At 42.9% G+C, this 18,618-nt stretch overlaps 1 protein-coding gene across 1 annotated transcript in view; it reads left to right on the top strand.

The window, feature by feature from the left end:
* C1QTNF7 (C1q and TNF related 7) overlaps window positions 1–18,618 on the top strand; it is a 180,419-nt gene that overhangs the window by 10,363 nt on the left and 151,438 nt on the right. The window contains exon 2 of the mRNA XM_038745415.1: window positions 8,137–8,219. The gene's annotated coding sequence lies outside the window, so the exon portion shown is untranslated. The remainder of the gene's footprint in view (window positions 1–8,136; window positions 8,220–18,618) is intronic.

Consider the following 18,618-nt stretch of genomic DNA (forward strand, 5'->3'; position numbering starts at 1 on the left):
GGGTGGGAAGATGGTCAGAAATCTACAATGAGTTCATCCTAACTTGCAGTTGTGCATCTGCTCCATTAGAGCCTGGGGAGAGGTTTTTTGTTGGCGCTTTTGAGGACCTCACACCTCATTTGTGCATTTGGATTGTGGATTTGCGCATTGCCCACCCTGTGTGGAGATGAATCCCCTGAAGAAAGGGAGGCGACATGGAGGAGATCAGTCAGTCCATCCATCATATTTGTTGAGCACTTAGCACTGTACTAAGCTCTTGGGAGAGTACACTATGACAAGAAACAGACACATTCTTTGCCCATAACAAGTTTTCAATCTAGAGGTTGGGGTGAGTTAGCCCACCAACCTCATTTTCCCTAAGGGCAAAACTTAGCAAGATGAACAATTCCTCTTAGGTTAACTCATGGTGGTCTTGGATTAGAAATCAATGCAGGCTTTGCGGTTCCTCTGTGCTTGTATTATTATATAGCAGTTCATCTCCTAAAAGTGTTTGTTACAGCATGGTCTAGTGGAAAGAGCAGAGAACTGGGGGAGTTGGGAAACCTGCCTTTTAGTCCCTGCTCTGGCATCTGCCTGCCGTGTGACCTTGGATAAGCCACTTCACTTCTCTGTGCCTCAGTTACCTTGTCTGTAAAATGGGGCGTAAATATCTGTTCTTCCTTCACCTTCAACCATGAGCCTCGTGTGTGACAGAGACTGTGCCTGATCTGAACTTGGTTCTAATCCTGGCTCTGCCACTTGCCTGCTGTGTGATCTTGGATGGGTCACTTCACTTCTCTGAGCCTCAGTTACCTCATCTATAAAATGGGGATTAAGACTGTGAGCCCCATGGTGGATATGGACTGTGTACGACCTGATTATCTTGTATCATCATCATCATCAATCGTATTTATTGAGCGCTTACTGTGTGCAGAGCACTGTACTAAGCACTTGGGAAGTACAAGTTGGCAACATATAGAGACAGTCCCTACCCAACAGTGGGCTCACAGTCTAAATCAATCTAAATCAATCAATCACAGTCTGTATCTACTCCCGCACTTAGTACAGAGCCTGAAACGTATTATGTGCTTAACAAATACCATTAAAAAAATACCACAAGTATTATTAATCTTATTAGCTCACCCACATGAGGCTGAAGCAGGTTAGGGGCAGCTACATTATCGTGATCCCCATTTTAAGATGAGGCAACTGAGACAAGTGACTGGTTCAAGGTCTTTCAGCAAGGTCATGCTTCGCCTTTTCTGTCCTGCAGAATCTGACTAGAATTCAGCCTCCGTCTCTGGAGCTGAATTTGAGGAGAGTGGGGTGTGTCGGTGGGGAAAGAGGGTGCGGTGGGGGGGGTGCAGGGGAGTTTCAGCAGAGCCGCAGGCGTGTCCTGGCCACATACACTCTAACTCGCTGCAGAATGTGCTTTCATGGCCAACTCTCTGCTAAGTGTGAAATCCAAATGTTTTTGAGGAGCGTGGAAGATGGGGCACAAATTAATCTTCCTCACCTCCAGTGGCAATTTCTTCAAGGGCAGTCACAGTAAGCAAAGAGTGTAAGATGGGAGGAAGCAGAATTGATCAAGAATTATGAGTTGCAGAAATTAAACAATGCCACCTGTGCTCTCTGTTTCATCTGTTTGGATTTTTCGATTGAATTTTTTTGAGTAAACAGCACAGTCGGTTACCAGATGCTGCTCTCCGCCACTTCACTCATGATGGGTGCTCTTCATTAGGAAGACTAATTTAATAACAGATTCCAACCTCACTTTAATTTCACTAGATGCAGGAGGAATTGCCAATGTTAATCTGAGTTCAAGGTCATGACTGAGGGGTAGGGTTCTACCACGGCTGGGCTTGTCTAGCTTCCTTCTCCCGCTGGAAGTCTAGATTTAAGTTTTCCTCTTTATTCTGGCTTTACCTTCTGCTGAGTACTGAATGGGAAATAAAGTCAGAACAAAGAAGTGCGGTGAGTCCACAACAAGCTGCCCTATTAGTGACTCTTTGTGATCCCATTCTTTCATTCATTCATTCAACCTTATTTATTGAGCGTTTACTGTGTGCACAGCACTGTACTAAGTACTTGGAAAGTACAATTTGGAAACAGATAGAGACATTTCCTACCCAACAACGACAACAAGGATATCAACAAGGGAAAGACTGATGAAGGTACTGATGGGCTCTACCTGAGGCAGGTGATTGCTGGCCTGTAGGGGAGGAGCATGGAGGAAGGAGTGACTTTTTCTCTGTTCTACCTGGTAACGGGCCTGGACCAATCAATGAAGGTCAAGTAGAGCTCCACATGCTATGCCTAAGGCAGATAAAAAGCAGTTGTTTTAAATCAAAACAAGGCACGCAAGGGGCCTGCAGCGAAGCAGCCCAGAGGCACATACAGATGAAGAAACACCTGGAGCTGAAGCAGTGCAGAGAAGCAAGCACAGCGTGGCTTAGTGGAAAGAGCACAGGCTTGGGAGTCAGAGGACATGGGTTCTAATCACGGCTCCTCCGCTTGTCTGCTATGTGACCTTGGGCAAGCCACTTATCTTCTCCGTGCCTCAGTTACTTCATCTGTAAAATGGGGATTAAGACTGTGAGCCCCATGTGGGACAACCTTATTACCTTGTATCTACCGCAGGGTTTAGAATAGTGCTCGGCACCTAGTAAATGCTTAACAAATACCATAATTATTATTATTAAGAAGAGAGCAACAGGAGCAGCAGAAGAGCAGCACTTGGAAGCAGAAAGAAGCAGCATTGGCAGAACGGGCTCTTTTGACTGTTATTGGACCCTTGGTGGAGTGGAGTGTGTGTGAGAGAATCAGCGTGGCTTAGCAGAAAGAGCACAGACTTGGGAGTCAGTGGTCATGGGTTCTAATCCCGGCTCTGCCACTTGTCAGCTGTGTGACTTTGGGCAAGTCACTTAACTTCTCTGTGCCTCAGTTACCTCATCTATAAATGGGATTAAGTCTGTGAGCCCCATGTGGGATAACCTGATTATCTTTTATCTATCCTGGAGCTTAGAACAGCCCACTGTTGGGTAGGGACTGTCTCTATATGTTGCCAATTTGTACTTCCCAAGCGCTTAGTACAGTGCTCTGCACATAGTAAGCGCTCAATAAATACGATTGATGATGATGTAGTAAGCGCTTAACAAACACCATCATTATTATTATGTGTCACTACCTTGCACGCTGGTAAAACTAAGTACTCAGATCTACATCTCTGCCCCTGCTCTCTCCCCCTCTCTCCAGGCTCGCCTCTCCTCCTGCCTTCAGGACATCTCCATCTGGATGTCTGCCCGCCACCTAAAGCTCAACATGTCGAAGACTGAACTCCTTGTCTTCCCTCCTAAACCTTGCCCTCTCCCTGACTTTCCCATCTCTGTTGACGGCACTACCATCCTTCCCATCTCACAAGCCCGCAACCTTGGTGTCATCCTCGACTCCGCTCTCTCATTCACCCCTCACATCCAAGCCGTCACCAAAACCTGCCGGTCTCAGCTCCGCAACATTGCCAAGATCTGCCCTTTCCTCTCCATCCAAACCGCTACCCTGCTCATTCAAGCTCTCATCCTATCCCGTCTGGACTACTGCACCAGCCTTCTCTCTGATCTCCCATCCTCGTGTCTCTCTCCACTTCAATCCATACTTCATGCTGCTGCCCGGATTATCTTTGTCCAGAAACGCTCTGGGCATATTACTCCCCTCCTCAAAAATCTCCAGTGGCTACCAATCAATCTGTGCATCAGGCAGAAACTCCTCACCCTGGGCTTCAAGGCTGTCCATCCCCTCGCCCCCTCCTACCTCACCTCCCTTCTCTCCTTCTCCAGCTCAGCCCGCACCCTCCGCTCCTCCGCCGCTAATCCCCTCACCGTACCTCATTCTCGCCTGTTCCACCATCGACCCCCAGCCCATGTCATCCCCTGGGCCTGGAATGCCCTCCCTCCCTCTGCCCATCCGCCAAGCTAGCTCTCTTCCTCCCTTCAAGGCCCTGCTGAGAGCTCACCTCCTCCAGGAGGCCTTCCCAGACTGAGCCCCTTCCTTCCTCTCCCCCTCGTCCCCCTCTCCATCCCCCCCGTCTTACCTCCTTCCCTTCCCCACAGCACCTGTATATATGTATATATGGTTGTACATATTTATTACTCTATTTATTTTACTTGTACATATCTATCCTATTTATTTTATTTTGTTAGTATGTTTGGTTTTGTTCTCTGTCTCCCCCTTTTAGACTGTGAGCCCACTGTTGGGTTGGGACTGTCTCTATATGTTGCCAATTTGTACTTCCCAAGCGCTTAGTACAGTGCTCTGCACATAGTAAGCACTCAATAAATACAATTGATGATGATGATGAAGTACAAAACATTTCACAGTAACCTTCGTCATCAGAGGTGTGGTTTGACTTTACTACGTGTCACCAAGGCTTTCCCAGTCCAGAAAGTTCCTGCTTAGTACAAACTGGGGGCTCGCGACAAGAAGCAGCATCGTCTAGTGGATAGAGCAGGGGACTGGGAGTCAGAAGACCCTGGGTTCTAATCCCGGCTCCCCCAGTTGTCTGCTGTGTGACCTTGAGTGAGTCACTTGATTTTTCTGGACCTCAGTTCCCTCAGTTGTAGAATGGGGATTAGGAATGTGAACCTCGGGTGATACAAGGATGGTGTCCAACCTGATTAACTTGTATCCACCCCAGAGTTTGGAACGGTGCCTGGCACATAGTAAGCACTTAACAAATACCATAAAATAAAATAAAAATAAATTTTAAAAAATCAGACTACTCTCACTGGAGCTAAAGTTCATAGGGACACCTGCGGTGACTTCCACATAGCTGTGTGACTGTGGGCAAGTCACTTAACTTCTCTGTGCCTATTACTTCATCTGTAAAATGGGGATTAAGACTGTGAATCCCACATGGGACAACCTGATCACCTTTTATCCTCCCAGTGCTTAGAACAGTGCAAGCAATTAACAAATGCCATTATTATTATTATATTATTCCATTTAAAAGGGACATGACCCCTTAATTTATGACTCTCTTAACCCATTGGCCAGACTGTGCTACTAAACCCAGACAATTCAGGCCAGTATTTTGTGAACCTCAGTTCAGTAGCCCAGTGCAGTTAAGCCAGAGCCTAAAAGTGTTCTGGTTGTTTATAAGACACAAAGTGTTTATGAGCTCCTTCTGTGTTTGGAGCACTCTACTAGCCACTTGGGAGCATGTAATAATGTAGAAGTTTCAATCTCTGCCCTCAAGGTGTTTAGAATTTGGTGAGAAAGGAGGAACAGCCTGACCTAGTAGAAAGAGCCTGGGCCTGGAAATCCAGGAACCTGGATTCTAATCCCAATTCTGCCATGTGTCTGCTGTGTGACCTTGGGCAGGTCGCTTAAATTCTCTGTGCCTCAGGTACTTCATCTGTAAAATGGAAATGAAGACTGTGTGCCCTATCTGCACAGGACTGTGTCCAACCTGATTATCTTTTATTTACTCCAATGCTTAATACAGTGCCTGGCACTTTGTAAGTGCTTACTGAATATCATTAAAGTAAATAACCAAACAGTAGTATTTATTGAGCACTTATTATATGCAGAGCACTGTACTAAGTGCTTAGGAGACACATTTCCTGCCCTCAAGGAGTTCACAGTTTAATAATAGTAATAATAACAATAATAATGTTAGTATTTGTTAAGCACTATGTGCCAAGCACTGTTCTAAGCCCTGGGGGAGATACAAGATAACAGGTTGTCCCACGTGGGGCTCACAGTTTTAATCCCCATTTTACAGATGAGGTAACTGAGGCACAGAGAAGTTAAGTGACTTTCCCAAAATCACACAGCTGACAAGTGGCGGAGCCGGGATTATTTAATTTAATAATTGTGATATTTGATAAGTACTTACTATGTGTCAAGCACCATTCTAAGTGCTAAATTTTGAGGGGGAGACACTGGTTTCATTGTTGTAGTGGTTCCATTAGCCCTTCCCACCTCATGAGATTTAAAAAGATGCTAATCACCAGCTTCCTGAGCTAGAAGGTCCTTTGAGAGGTCATCTCATCAAGTCCCCTGCCTCTTAGAAGGTTGACAGCACCCAAGTGTTTTACCATCCATGAACTAATAATAAGAACAACTATAGCATGTGTTAAGTGCTTACTATGTACCAGGCACCGGACTAAGTGCTGGGGTGGATACACGCAAATTGGGTTGGCTGCAGTCCCTGTGCCACATGGGACTCACAGTCTCAATCCTCATTTTACAGATGAGGTAACTGAGGCATAGAGAAGTGAAGTGACTTGCCCAAGATCACACAATGGATGAGTGGTGGAGCTGGGATTAGAACTCATAACCTTCTTGACCTTGGGTAAGTCACTTCACTTCTCTGGGCCTCCGCTACCATATCTAAAAAATGGGGATTTGAGACTGTGAGCCCCACATGGAACAGGGATTCTGTCCAACCCGATTTGCTTGTATCCACCCCAGCACTTAGTACAATGCCTGGCACTTAGTAAGTGCTTAACAAATACCATAATTATTGTCATTATTATTAAGCTTAACCCCTAACACAATAATTATTGTTATTATTATTAAGCTTAACCCTAAGACTTGGCTTCCTCCCAGAAAACACCTGCTTCCAATCTCTAAATATTTCAAGCCAGAAACAAGGGACAGGAGGAGGCCCACTAATTCGAATGTTCCTAGTGATAAATAAGGTAAATTCTCCAGAAAACAGAGTCTGCAATGCCAAACCGCCATTTCCCCATAAGGCCTCAAGTTCCAGGTTCTGATCCTTACTAACTTTCTATCTGGAATGCGACCTTGAATTCCTGATGCTTCCACAGTTCATCCACGCCTTCATTTTTCCTCTTCTCAGCAAGTAGCTAACATCTGTCTGGCTCTCAGGTTTGACTCCTTAGGACCCGGAGGGTAAATATTCAGGATTGAATATTTTCAGACATCTCCTCAGCCGGACTTCTCAACGAAGTTGGATGTTTGTACAATCTTTATATAGAATTTTCAATTACCCGGGATTTCTAAAGAGTGCTGTAGTCCAGTGGTCTAGTGGTCCAGTGGGGTAGGTGGTTTCCTTTGCCACTGTTTCATTCCAAAGCATCACTCTTGGCAACAAACCACATCACCATGGAGACAGTATCTATAGAGAGAGCCACCCTTCCATTCTAAGATGGCATCTAAAGAAAGGCAGTGCCTGGTGTGTAACTTGTTCTCACAACTTTCCAAGACCACCCCATCGGGGAACAGGGTAAAAATAGGCTCCACACCTAGCCTGCCTCAAAGCAAACCAACCTCAATAGGTACCAGTGTGACCTAATCAAAAGCACAGGCCTGAGATCCAAAGAACCTGAGTTAATAATAATAATAATAATGGCATTTATTAAGCGCTTACTATGTGCAAAGCTGGCTATGCCACTTGTCCGCTGTGTGACCTTGGGCATGTCACTTAACTTCTGTGGGTCTCAGTTGCCTCAACCGTAAAATGGGGATTAAGACCGTGAGCCCCATGTGGGATATGGGTTGTGTCCAACCTGATTAGCTCGTCTCTACCGCAGTGTTTAGCATAGTACCAGGCATGTAGTAAGTACTTAATAAATACAATATAAAAAAAATATAGTCAGTTCCCCAGCAGTATCTTTGACTAGCAGGGCTGAGAGTGTGCCCGGTGAGCTCAGAGTACGGTCTATATTTAACCCCCCGGCACTTCCCCCGGCCAAGTGGGTGATTTGTTTTGTTTTGTTTGTTTTTAAGTGACGGCATCTTGAAGCAATATCCCAAGCTAAGCAACAGAGAAAACAGGTCTGAAAAAAAATTCAGATACCTGAGACCCTTCAGTCAGATTGCTTCAGTCTGCTGTTTCAGGAGAGCCTCACCCTTGCTCGTTCCTAACGAGTGTATATTAAGCTCTTTGAAATGAGGGTTTTATGGGAAGGATCACAGTTGCTTTAAATTAGAGGAGTTGGCAAGTGGTGGAGAAAAGGAGTGGGAGTTTGTTTCAAGGAAGAAAGTTTCAAAACTAAGTAGAACAAGCATATAAGCTTCAAGCTTCAAACGCATTCTCATGTTCAGACATGCATTCTAATTTTCATCAAATTATTTTTTGTGTTACTAAGAAGGGCTTTGAAAAATAAACATATTTCTGTTTTACATTTTTAGTGTTTACCAAATTCATGGAACAGCCAGAACGACAAAGCCTCTTGTACTTGTGGAAAATTTGATATCAGCTGCTCCAAAATAAGGTAAGCTGCTATTTACTCATTTTGCTGTTTGGTTCTCATGGAAAGCCTCTAATGGAGAAATGCAAGCCTTGTTTAAGTGGGTGAGCAAATGGTAAATCAGTTGCCAGAATGCTTGAAACGTCCAGGAGGATATCTTAGTGCACAGATTTCCATTTGTGAAACACCTTTGAACGTAAGAAAATGTTACTCTTAGGGAAGGGTCCCAGATGATCTAAACTCCCCAATCCGAGATGTCCAGTGCATCCGAGCCCGCTTGCAAAACTGTGTACTGTCTGGGTTGGAGAATCTTGTTTTCCTTGCCATTCTAGCTGTCTTTTTGCTTCCTGAACTAAAACCTTTCATGCCATCTGCCAAAGTAGAGGACTTGTTTACCCATGAACGAGTCCAGTGTTATTCCAGAAGTTTACTTACATGTTGTTGCTGGGGTTTCTTGTAAATCTATGCGCAGAAGAATCTCAAAATTCCCAAGTAAATCTTTGGTCTTTTAATTGGAAAATTAAAAAAAAAAATTCCCTTACCACAGAAATTGTCAGGGTGTCATTAATTGACACTGGAGTCTAAAACAAAGCCTGAAGGCTTGCTTTACCTGTTCTTTGAACACTGAGATTTGCACATTGGAGGTAGCTCATCTGCAGTTAAGGAGTGGAAGCATCTCCAACTAACCCTTTGTTTCACCTTTATGTCAACCATAGGAAAATTGCCCCTGGTTTAGGAGCTTATATGCGAGAGCAAATAAACAAATGAAAACAATGCTGTTTTCCTGAAGCCCAACAGCTGGTGATATTCTGTTGTGCAAGAGGCCACACTTTGTGGGGGACCTGAGCCAGGAATTCGAAGAGGTCTACAGAACTAGTTTTAGGATTAGCCTCTTCACCAAATCTTTGCCAAGAGAAAACCAAATTTTGTTCTTTCAGGCTGAGGTTTGGGGGCTCTTTGGGTCAAATTCCACCTGAGATGTCTGGGACATTCTGAGCTTCCCTGATTTAGGAAGACCTCAAGGCCAGGCCAGCCTAGCAACAAACAGGCTTGTGTGTTCAGAGAGATGTCAGTCTCCAGGAGAAACCGCAATCGAAACCAAATGCCCTGGTCTTCAGAACAGCAAGAAGCGAGGAATAGGTCCAGAGTCCAGTCAGAGGAAATCTTTCTATGTCCTTCCTAACCCCAGATTTCCCTATGTCAGGACATATTTTCTCCTCTGACCAAAGTCCAACTGGGGTTTTCCAGCCAATGGAGTTTGTTGGTGGTTTAGAGGTTTAGAGATATAATTGGTGTGGGTTGAAGTCTTCCTGAAAAAAGAAGGAGCCATTTCAGGACCAAGATAAGAGAGAGAGAGAGAGAGAGAGAGAGAGACAGACAGACAGACAGACAGAGACAGAGAGAGAGAAAGAAAGGACAGCAGAGTTGTCCTTCAGTTTCATTCCAGCGTGGCTCAGTGGAAAGAGCCCAGGTTTAGGAGTCAGAGGTCATGGGCTCTAATCCCAGCTCCGCCACATATCTGCTGTGTGACCTTGGGCAAGTCACTTCACTTCTCTGAGCCTCAGTTCCCTCATCTGTAAAGTGGGGATTAAGACTGGGCCGCACATGGGACAACCTGATAGCGTTGTATCCTCCCAGCACTTAGAACAGTGCTTGGCACATAGTAAGCACTTAACAAATGCCATTATTATTATTATTATTATTATTATTATTATTATTATTATTTCATTGTCTGCTGGTGGAAAAGAAGAGGCCGTGGATCTCTAAGAGCTTCTGTCTCTCTCTTCCACCTCCCACTCCACTTCCCAATGTGTCTTCTGTTCTCCCAACTCTATTTTACTGTACTCTCCCAAGTGCTTAGTACAATGCTCTGCAACCAGCAAGTCCTTAATACGTGCCATTGGTTGATTCTCCCGCCAAGTCAACCTTTTGGGTGTTTTTTTCTTTCTTTCTAGCAGACATTCAAAGTGATTATTCTGTGGACTCTGGACTTTTTCCTGTCTACACTGCAGACAGTGTGGCTCATAACCACCTCAGGTTAACTGTCCTATGGCAGTGGCAGGAAGATCACTCTGCAATTAGGTGGTGAGGGGGGAGGTATCCCCCCATCCCATCCCCATGACATCATTCCTGAGTGCTTGGTTGCTAGAAATAGTGAGTAAGCCTCATGGCTTACCCATGGGAAGGGAGGAGCTGACACATGCACGGTGTGGCACACCATGACAGCACGAAGCAACAGTCCGAAACATGTTCCATAACCAGGGAGGAGGCTGGTGAAGATTTCAGAAGTCAAAAAAATGTTTGAGGCAGTCTTACGGCTAGAGAAAGTACTCATCCCTTCCCTCCTCTGAAAAAACAAAAACTCCACAAAAATACTCAGCAAATTAGAGTTCCTCTAACAGCAGAGTGTGTGCTGATCTAGCTCTGGTGATTCATTCCCAGCACTGTCATTTAGGGCATTTAAAAAAAGACAAATTGTAATGAAAGCTGGATAAAGCCCCGGGAAACAGAGTTTGGGAACATTCTTGAAGCATACAGACAAGGACTGGATGACCTAATATTTCATTCCTACGGTCCTGAGATTGGAAATGCACCTCTAGAAGGTAAAGTTTCATAGGAGGGCCTGATCCTGGGAAATACCTGTGGCCCCATGGAAATGTGCAGCTAACCCACTTCCAGGAAACAGAAAGGTTCCCGATTGCAGAGTTCCCAGCCAATCCTGATTTGTCAGGCTTGTCAGACAATGACAGACTTGAAAATGTGATCTTAAACAGGCGACTGGGGTGGAAACATTCCATGGTGCCTGTGCACCAGGATACAAAGCATCCTTCAGGGGAGCCTGGTGAATCTAGGGCTCTGTGCCCATTCATTCACTCATTCAATCGTATTTGTTGAGCACTTACTGTGTGCATAGCACTGTGCCCAGGAATCAAGTCAGTGAGCTCACAGCCAAGAAGGGCATCGTGCTCACATCAGGCCCGCCAGCCCAGGGGGAGATTCCTGAAAATTAATTTTAATGAATTGTTTTCTAATTGCCCCGAACATCACACTTTGGTTGTAATAATAATTATTATGAGAAGAAAAAATTATGATAATGTTAATTGGTAAGCACTGTTTTTTTTGTGTTGTTGTTGTTGTTAAGTGCTTACTATGTGCCGGGCATTGTTCTAAACGTTGGGGTTTATAGGTTCAAGTTAATCAGATTGAACACAGTCCCCATCCCACACAGAGCTCACAGTCTTAACCCCCATTTTGCAGCTGAGGTAACTGAGGCCCAGAAAAGTTAACTGGCTTGTCCAAGATCACCTAGCAGATAAATGGCAGAGCAGGGATTAGAACCTAGGTCCTTCTGACTCCCAATCTCATACTTTATCCACTGGGCCATACTGCTTCTCTTACTATGTGCCAAGCATTGTACTGAGCACGGAGGTAGATAGAATGCAATCAAATCAAACAAAGTACCTAACCCTACTTAAACTGTGAAATACAAATAGGAGGGAGAATAGGGTTTTGGGTTTTTTTTTTAATCTTCATTTTTACAGATGAGGAAACTGAGTCCCACGAAGGTTAAGTGGCTTGTCCAAGATCATACAACAGGCAAGTGGCAGAGCCAGGATTAGAACACAGGTCTTCCGACTTGCAGGCCCAGGCTCTAACACTAGGCTACAGTGCTTCTTGGCATTAATAATAGACACATTCCTTATCAACAATGAGTTGACACCTGTCTACTCGTTTTGTTTTATTGTCTGTCTCCCCCTTCTAGACTGTGAGCCCATTGTTGGGTAGGGACTGTCTCTATCTGTTGCCGAATTGTACTTTCCAAGTGCCTAGTACAGTGCTCTGCACACAGTAAGTGCTCAATAAATATGATTGAATGAATGAATGAATAGAGGAAATTGAGGTAAAGATCAAACAAGAAACCTTCCCAAGCACACAGTAGATGAGCTGGGACTAGAATTCTGCTGTCCTGACTTCTGGCTCCCGGCTATTTAACTAGGCTGCACAGCTTGCTCAGCAGAGAGCAAATTCATTCAATCATATTAATTCGTACATTCAATTGTAGTTACCAAGCGCTTACTGTGTGCAGAGCATTGTACTAAGTGCTTGGAAAGTACAATTCCACAACAAATAGAGACAATCCCTACCCAGCAACGGGCTCACAGTCGAGAAGGGGGAAGACAGACAACAAAACAAAACAAGTAGACAGGCATCAATAGCATCAATATAAATAAATAGAATTATAGATATAGACATATCATTAATAAAATAAATAGAATGAGCACTTACTGTGTGCAGAACATTATACTAAGCGCTTAAGCAAGCAAACCAACATAAACTGGCAAATGACCTTGACGAAGCCCTGAAATCCCATTTTAAATGTATTTTAAAGACAGTGATGAATGCTTTCACCAGCTACTCGGGTGTAGTATCCGGGGCTGACATGAGACCCAAGTGGGACAGGGACTGCCTGTATCCACCCCAGCTCTTAGTGCAGTGCCTGGCGCATAATAAGTGCTTAACAAATGCCACAATTACTATTACCTAGAGATATTTTTCTCCAGGGAGGGTCCTGACCTCTTCCCATCTTCCTACAGAACATCACAACCCCTCCTAAGTCCCTGTATGCAGGGGCACGGCTTCTGGCTTGGGTGGAGAGAGACTGAGTCCTCTCTGATTTTTAACCTTCGCCTTGTGGCTATGGCACTGAAAGCTGCCTCACTCACTTACTGACTGAAGCTGGCCCTCTCTAATGCTCTCATGATTCTTGAGGACTTTTTACTTTACCTAATTCAAATAGCTAGGGATCTCCATTCCATTTTTCTTTATGATTTCATGGGGATGGAGTGATGACGGCTACTGTTAACTAGGTTTGATTGGTGGGAAAACAGATGGTTAAGTGGCTCTCACAAAATAACCAAGCCAAGTTGCAAAGAAAGCTGGAAACAGGAATCAACCCTGCCTGACTCTCTCCCCCATGTTTCATTCTCCAGAGATTCTGCAATCATAGCCCTCCAAATTGATGATAAAAATGATGGCATTTGTTAAGCACTTACTGTGTGCAAAGCACTGTTCTAAGTGCTAGGGGGGATTCAAGGTGATCAGGTTGTCCCAAGTGGGGCTCACAGTCTTGATCCCCATTTTACAGATGAGGTAACTGAGGCTCAGGGAAGTGAAGTGACTTGCCCAAGGTCACACAGCAGACATGTGGCAGAGTCAGGATTAGAACCCAGACCTCTGACTCCCAAGCCTGTGCTCTTTCCACGGAGCCATGCTGCTCTCTTCAATTGATGTAACAAAAGCCTATGGGGAGTTCCTCAGAAACCACAAATGACTCTCCTTGTCATTCCAACTGGTGATCCTTTAAAAAATTGAAGACAACCCCAAAATGAAACCTTTCAAACCAAGCCAGTTCAAAACTGGATCATGGGGATTTCTTTTGGGGGGAGTTAATTCTGTCTCGTTCACCTCCCACTTCCCGTTCTATGAACCCACAGAACGAAGGCCCTAGAGAGAAAGCTATGGAGCAGATCAAAATACCCTGCAAGTGATACAGTCATTTTCACTACTTAGAAAGGTAACTGAGTAGAGAGTTTGAAATAAAAACAAAACATGAGGCTTGTTCGAGCAACAAACACCCTGTGCATCTTCCAGATCTTCTACATGGCTCTTTCAGCTGCCCTTTAGTTCTTTGTGCGCAGATTTTATTTTTCATTGTCTGCATTCCTTCTGGTCAAGAAGATGATGCCTCATTTTTGAATAAATTATTTTGAGCATTAAAGAAGGGGAGCAGAGAGTTTTGCATCATGCCGTTGAAATGGTTGTTTATAAACTTGATCTGAAAGTAGTTTGTGGTGTCTGATAAAGATCAGGGTTCCTTCCTGCAGTGCCCCCCCTCCCCTTTTACCTCCCACCAAAGGAGATTATTTCAGGTATGTTGCCGTGAGCTTCCACCCACACTACAGGGAACCTGGATGTGTTGCCCTCTCACAGTTCCTAATTAACAGGTCTAGTTTAATCATGCATCCTGATACTGCCCCATGGTTGAATTCTTTACTTTTGAATGAAATTGAAAATCAGCATTCTCTACTCTGCATTTCTGTCATGCCAAATATTCCCCTTGCCTTCCAAGTTGACCATTCCAGGGTTGCAGTGGTGGGTGGGTGGCGGGGTTCATTCATTCCTTCATTCAATCGTATTTATTGAGCGCTTACTGTGTGCAGAATGCTGTACTAAGTGCTTGGTGGGGGGAGCAGTGGTGGAGAAAAAGAACTATGCTTAGAAATGTAAAACTGAAGAATTTCAATGAGTTGTGTCATTAAGAGTTATGCCATTCTTATTTCTCAGAGAATTATAATGAGAAAGTCTAACCTCCTGCCCAGTCATTCAGATCTTTCTGAATTAAAAAATGGATAGTTCTGATTTTAATTGGCATGGATGAGTTCATGTTACAAAACCCAAAACTTGACTAATTTCCCCATAAATAAAAAATGTACCAGTTTCTCATGGAGATTGGGCCAACAAAATGTTGGCACAGCCAAAGCTATGATTCTATGACGAATCGGTCCCACAGACAGGCTTGTTGAATGGCAGATCTAATCTGATTTGAAAAAAAAAATCCCTTGTGCCCTTTAGAGGCTGAATCCTTATTATGTTGTTGCCAGTAATAGAGTGAGTGCTAGACTGGGAATCTGGACACCTGGATTCCATCTTGGTTCTGCTCCAGGGCCCTAGACCAAGCCCGTTCTCTTCTTGAGTGTCCGTTTGCTAAGCCAAAAGCCATTCTGCTATCGCTGGCATCATTGATTCTATCACTGCCCCCGTAAAAGAACCGAGGGTCGAAACTCCAGTGTTTTCTTTGCTAAAAAACACACCACCTCCAGTAAGGTGGATTGACAGAAATGTCACACTTCAGATTTGGAGTGGAAGAGGAAGAGAAAAAGTGGGAAAGAGCCCAGGCTTGGGAATCGGAGATCATAGGTTCTAATCCTGGCTCTGCCACTCGTCAGCTGTGTGACTTTGGGCAAGTCATTTAACTTCTCTATGCCTCAGTTACCTCATCTGTAAAATGGGGATTAAGGCTGTGAGCCCCATGTGGGACGACCTAATTACCTTGTATCTACCTCAGCGCTTAGAACAGTGCTTGGCACATAGTAAGTGCTTAACAAATACCAGCATTATTATTATTGTTATTATTATGTTTGTGATGAAATAGAAACATGCACACAAGGGTATGCCGCCGGGTAGGGGGATATTGATCTTTAAGCCTAGTGATTTTTGTGGGGTGCACTTTGGAGGTGTTGAGAGTGTCTCTCCCTTAAAAATCATTCCTCTCTGTCTCCTGATAGACATGATATCTCTTTCCTGATATCTCGACAGAGAGTCCCTTTTCTTCAGCTGTGCCTGTCTGTGCATTGTCACACTTGCAAATTAGGTTGGGTACTTTTCCATTTTAGTCCATAATTCCCACATTCACCTTATTTCTGAGAAATGATTTATACCTATTTGCCCGCAGTTTTCATTTGCAGGTACGCATGAGCTCATAATTTGGTTGTAGAGATTGTTTCCATTTCTGGGACTTTAGCTAGAGGAGAATGAAATCTAATAATAATAATGGTAATAAAATGATGAAGATAGTTCCAAAGTGTCTGGGGGATTCTGTGTTAAAAGAATGATTTTTTTTTTCTCGGCCTCAGTCTGGATTTTACTATTAGAGTCCATTTTTCTAGATTAGTTGGAGTAACTCTGTGCAGGACTTTGCATTATTTTACTGGGTTAGTGGTATTTTCTTCACTGAAAAAATTCTGTTTCTGATTTTTTTCCCCAAATTATGAATAATTTATATATATATATATATATATATATATATATCTCAACTACATGTATATATATACACATAATGTGCCTTTTGTTGTGTTTTTACTGGTCAGTGTTTTTCTGAGACAATTTGGGATAGATATTGCATAACACTATAGTGGAAACTCTTTAATTTGGGCAAATTATCAAAATTCCCTTAAAGGGATGGGTCTCCTAAATATTAGTGTTTCCAACTCCAGCTCATAATTTGGTTGTAGAGATTGTTTCCATTTCTGAGACTTTAGCTAGAGGAGAATGAAATCTAATAATAATAATGGTAATAAAATGATGAAGATAGTTCCAAAGTGTCTGGGGGATTCTGTGTTAAAAGAATGATTTTTCTTTCTCGGCCTCAGTCTGGATTTTACTATTAGAGTCCATTTTTCTAGATTAGTTGGAGTAAATCTGTTCAGGACTTTGCATTATTTTACTGGGTTAGTGGTATTTTCTTCACTGAAAAAATTCTGTTTCTGATTTTTTTCCCCAAATTATGAATAATTTATATATATACATATATATATCAACTACATACATATATATATACACACAACAGCTATATACATATGCCTACATCTATATGTGCCTTTTGTTGTGTTTTTACTGGTCAGTGTTTTTCTGAGACAATTTGGGATTGATATTGGGTAACACTACAGTGGAAACTCTTTAATTTGGGCAAATTATCAAAATTCCCTTAAAGGGATGGGTCTCCTAAATATTAGTGTTTCCAACTCAATTGCTGCTATTGTCATTAGTGGAAAAAAATGGGTCTAAATATAGTTTGAGTAAAATATTTTGGTTTCTCCTCTCAGTGTAAATACCCAGAATACTGCAAGTGTCACTAACCAAATCACCCAGCTGTTTTGTCATGAACTGGATCGGTTCTTCTGTCCCCCGGGACAGAGAAGGCACACGTTCTTAATTAACTCCAAAACAACCTGTAAAGCTTCATCTACAAAAATACTGGGATTTGTTTCCTTCCAAAATATTCAGAATCTCCTAATGGATACCCATTTGTAAGCATGAGACCTAGGCTGCCTTGGTGTGATACCAAGACCTTTTGAGTTTTGTAAACCGTTTGAAAATTTGACAGTTTTACGGCTTTATCAATCTCCCACATTTCCCATACACTGAATTTTCTTTCGCCTTGGCTAAATAGGATGGATGATTTTAAGTACTGCGGTAATAACCTGGTTTTATATATCACATTTTCTATTAAAAAGAACTGTGGTTTTATTCTAGACGACCATTCAGATTTATTTCTCAGGCTTTGGGGACCAGCTTTTATTTAATGATAATGAACTCAGATAATGGAATCTGACTGTTGGTGCATGCGAGCCAGAAAGTGACTCAAAATAGATCCTGTTACCTCTTTCTGCTCAGAATCAGATTTTCACCTTTTGTAAAGTTGGAAAGAGCTGCCTCCTCGGAGACAAGAAAATGAAAGTGATGTTTTAGTTTTGGGTTTTTTTTTGCCTCTCTCTATAGGGCTGCCCACAGTGATTTGGGGGTTTCAGTGGCTTAGTAGCACAGCATGCCAAATGATTGCAATTGCATACCCAAACCCAGATCATTAACATACTGCAGAATGAATCAATCAATCGCATTTATTGAGTGCTTACTATGTGCAGAGCACTGTACCAAGTGCTTGGGAAGTACAAATTGGCAACACATAGAGACAGTCCCTACCCAACAGTGGGCTCACAGTCTAAAAGGGGGAGACAGAGAACAAAACCAAACATACCAACAAAATAAAATAAATAGGATAGAAATGTACAAGTAAAATAAATAAATAAATAAATAGAGTAATAAATATGTACAACCATATATACATATATACAGGTGAATGTACTGCAGAATGAATGCTACCTAAGACCTCATACTGTGTTAGGCTTAGAGGAGGTGTCATTAATGTGGTCAAGAAAATAATGCTAATGGAACATCAGACTAAAGGAAAAAAAAGTGAAAGTTTAATACCTTGCTTAATAAGCAGTGTGTATTAAACCTGATTTATCTTCCCTCTGACCCAGAGCAGATTATTATTACTTGTTATAGTTATTATATTTGTTAAATGATTACTATGTGTCAAGGATTGTTCTAACCACTAGGGTAGATATAAATTAATCAGGTTGTACACAGTCTCACACGGGGCTTACAATCTAAATAGGGAGTAGGATTTAATATCCATCTACAGTTGGGGAAACTGAGGGACAGAGATGTTAAGTGACTTTCCCAGGGTCACACAGCAGGCAATTGGCAGAGTCAGAATTAGAATCCTGGCTCTCTGACACCAAGGCCCATGCTCTTTCCACTAGGTCATGCTGCTTCTTGTCATAAATTGAAGGAAGATTATCTTGATCCCCTCCATGTTTCTATGGACTGAGGAAAAGAGTTCTCATTCATTCAATCATTCATTCAGTAGTATGGTTTGAAATGGGTACTCCTTGTCTGCCCAGAGAATTATTTTACTTGTACATATTTATTCTATTTTATTTGGTTTATATGTTTTGTTTTGTTCTCTGTCTCCCCCTTCTAGACTGTGAGCCTGCTATTGGGTAGGAACCGTCTCTAT

Source organism: Tachyglossus aculeatus, chromosome 4 (assembly GCF_015852505.1).
Source record: "Tachyglossus aculeatus isolate mTacAcu1 chromosome 4, mTacAcu1.pri, whole genome shotgun sequence".
Lineage (NCBI taxonomy): Eukaryota > Metazoa > Chordata > Mammalia > Monotremata > Tachyglossidae > Tachyglossus > Tachyglossus aculeatus.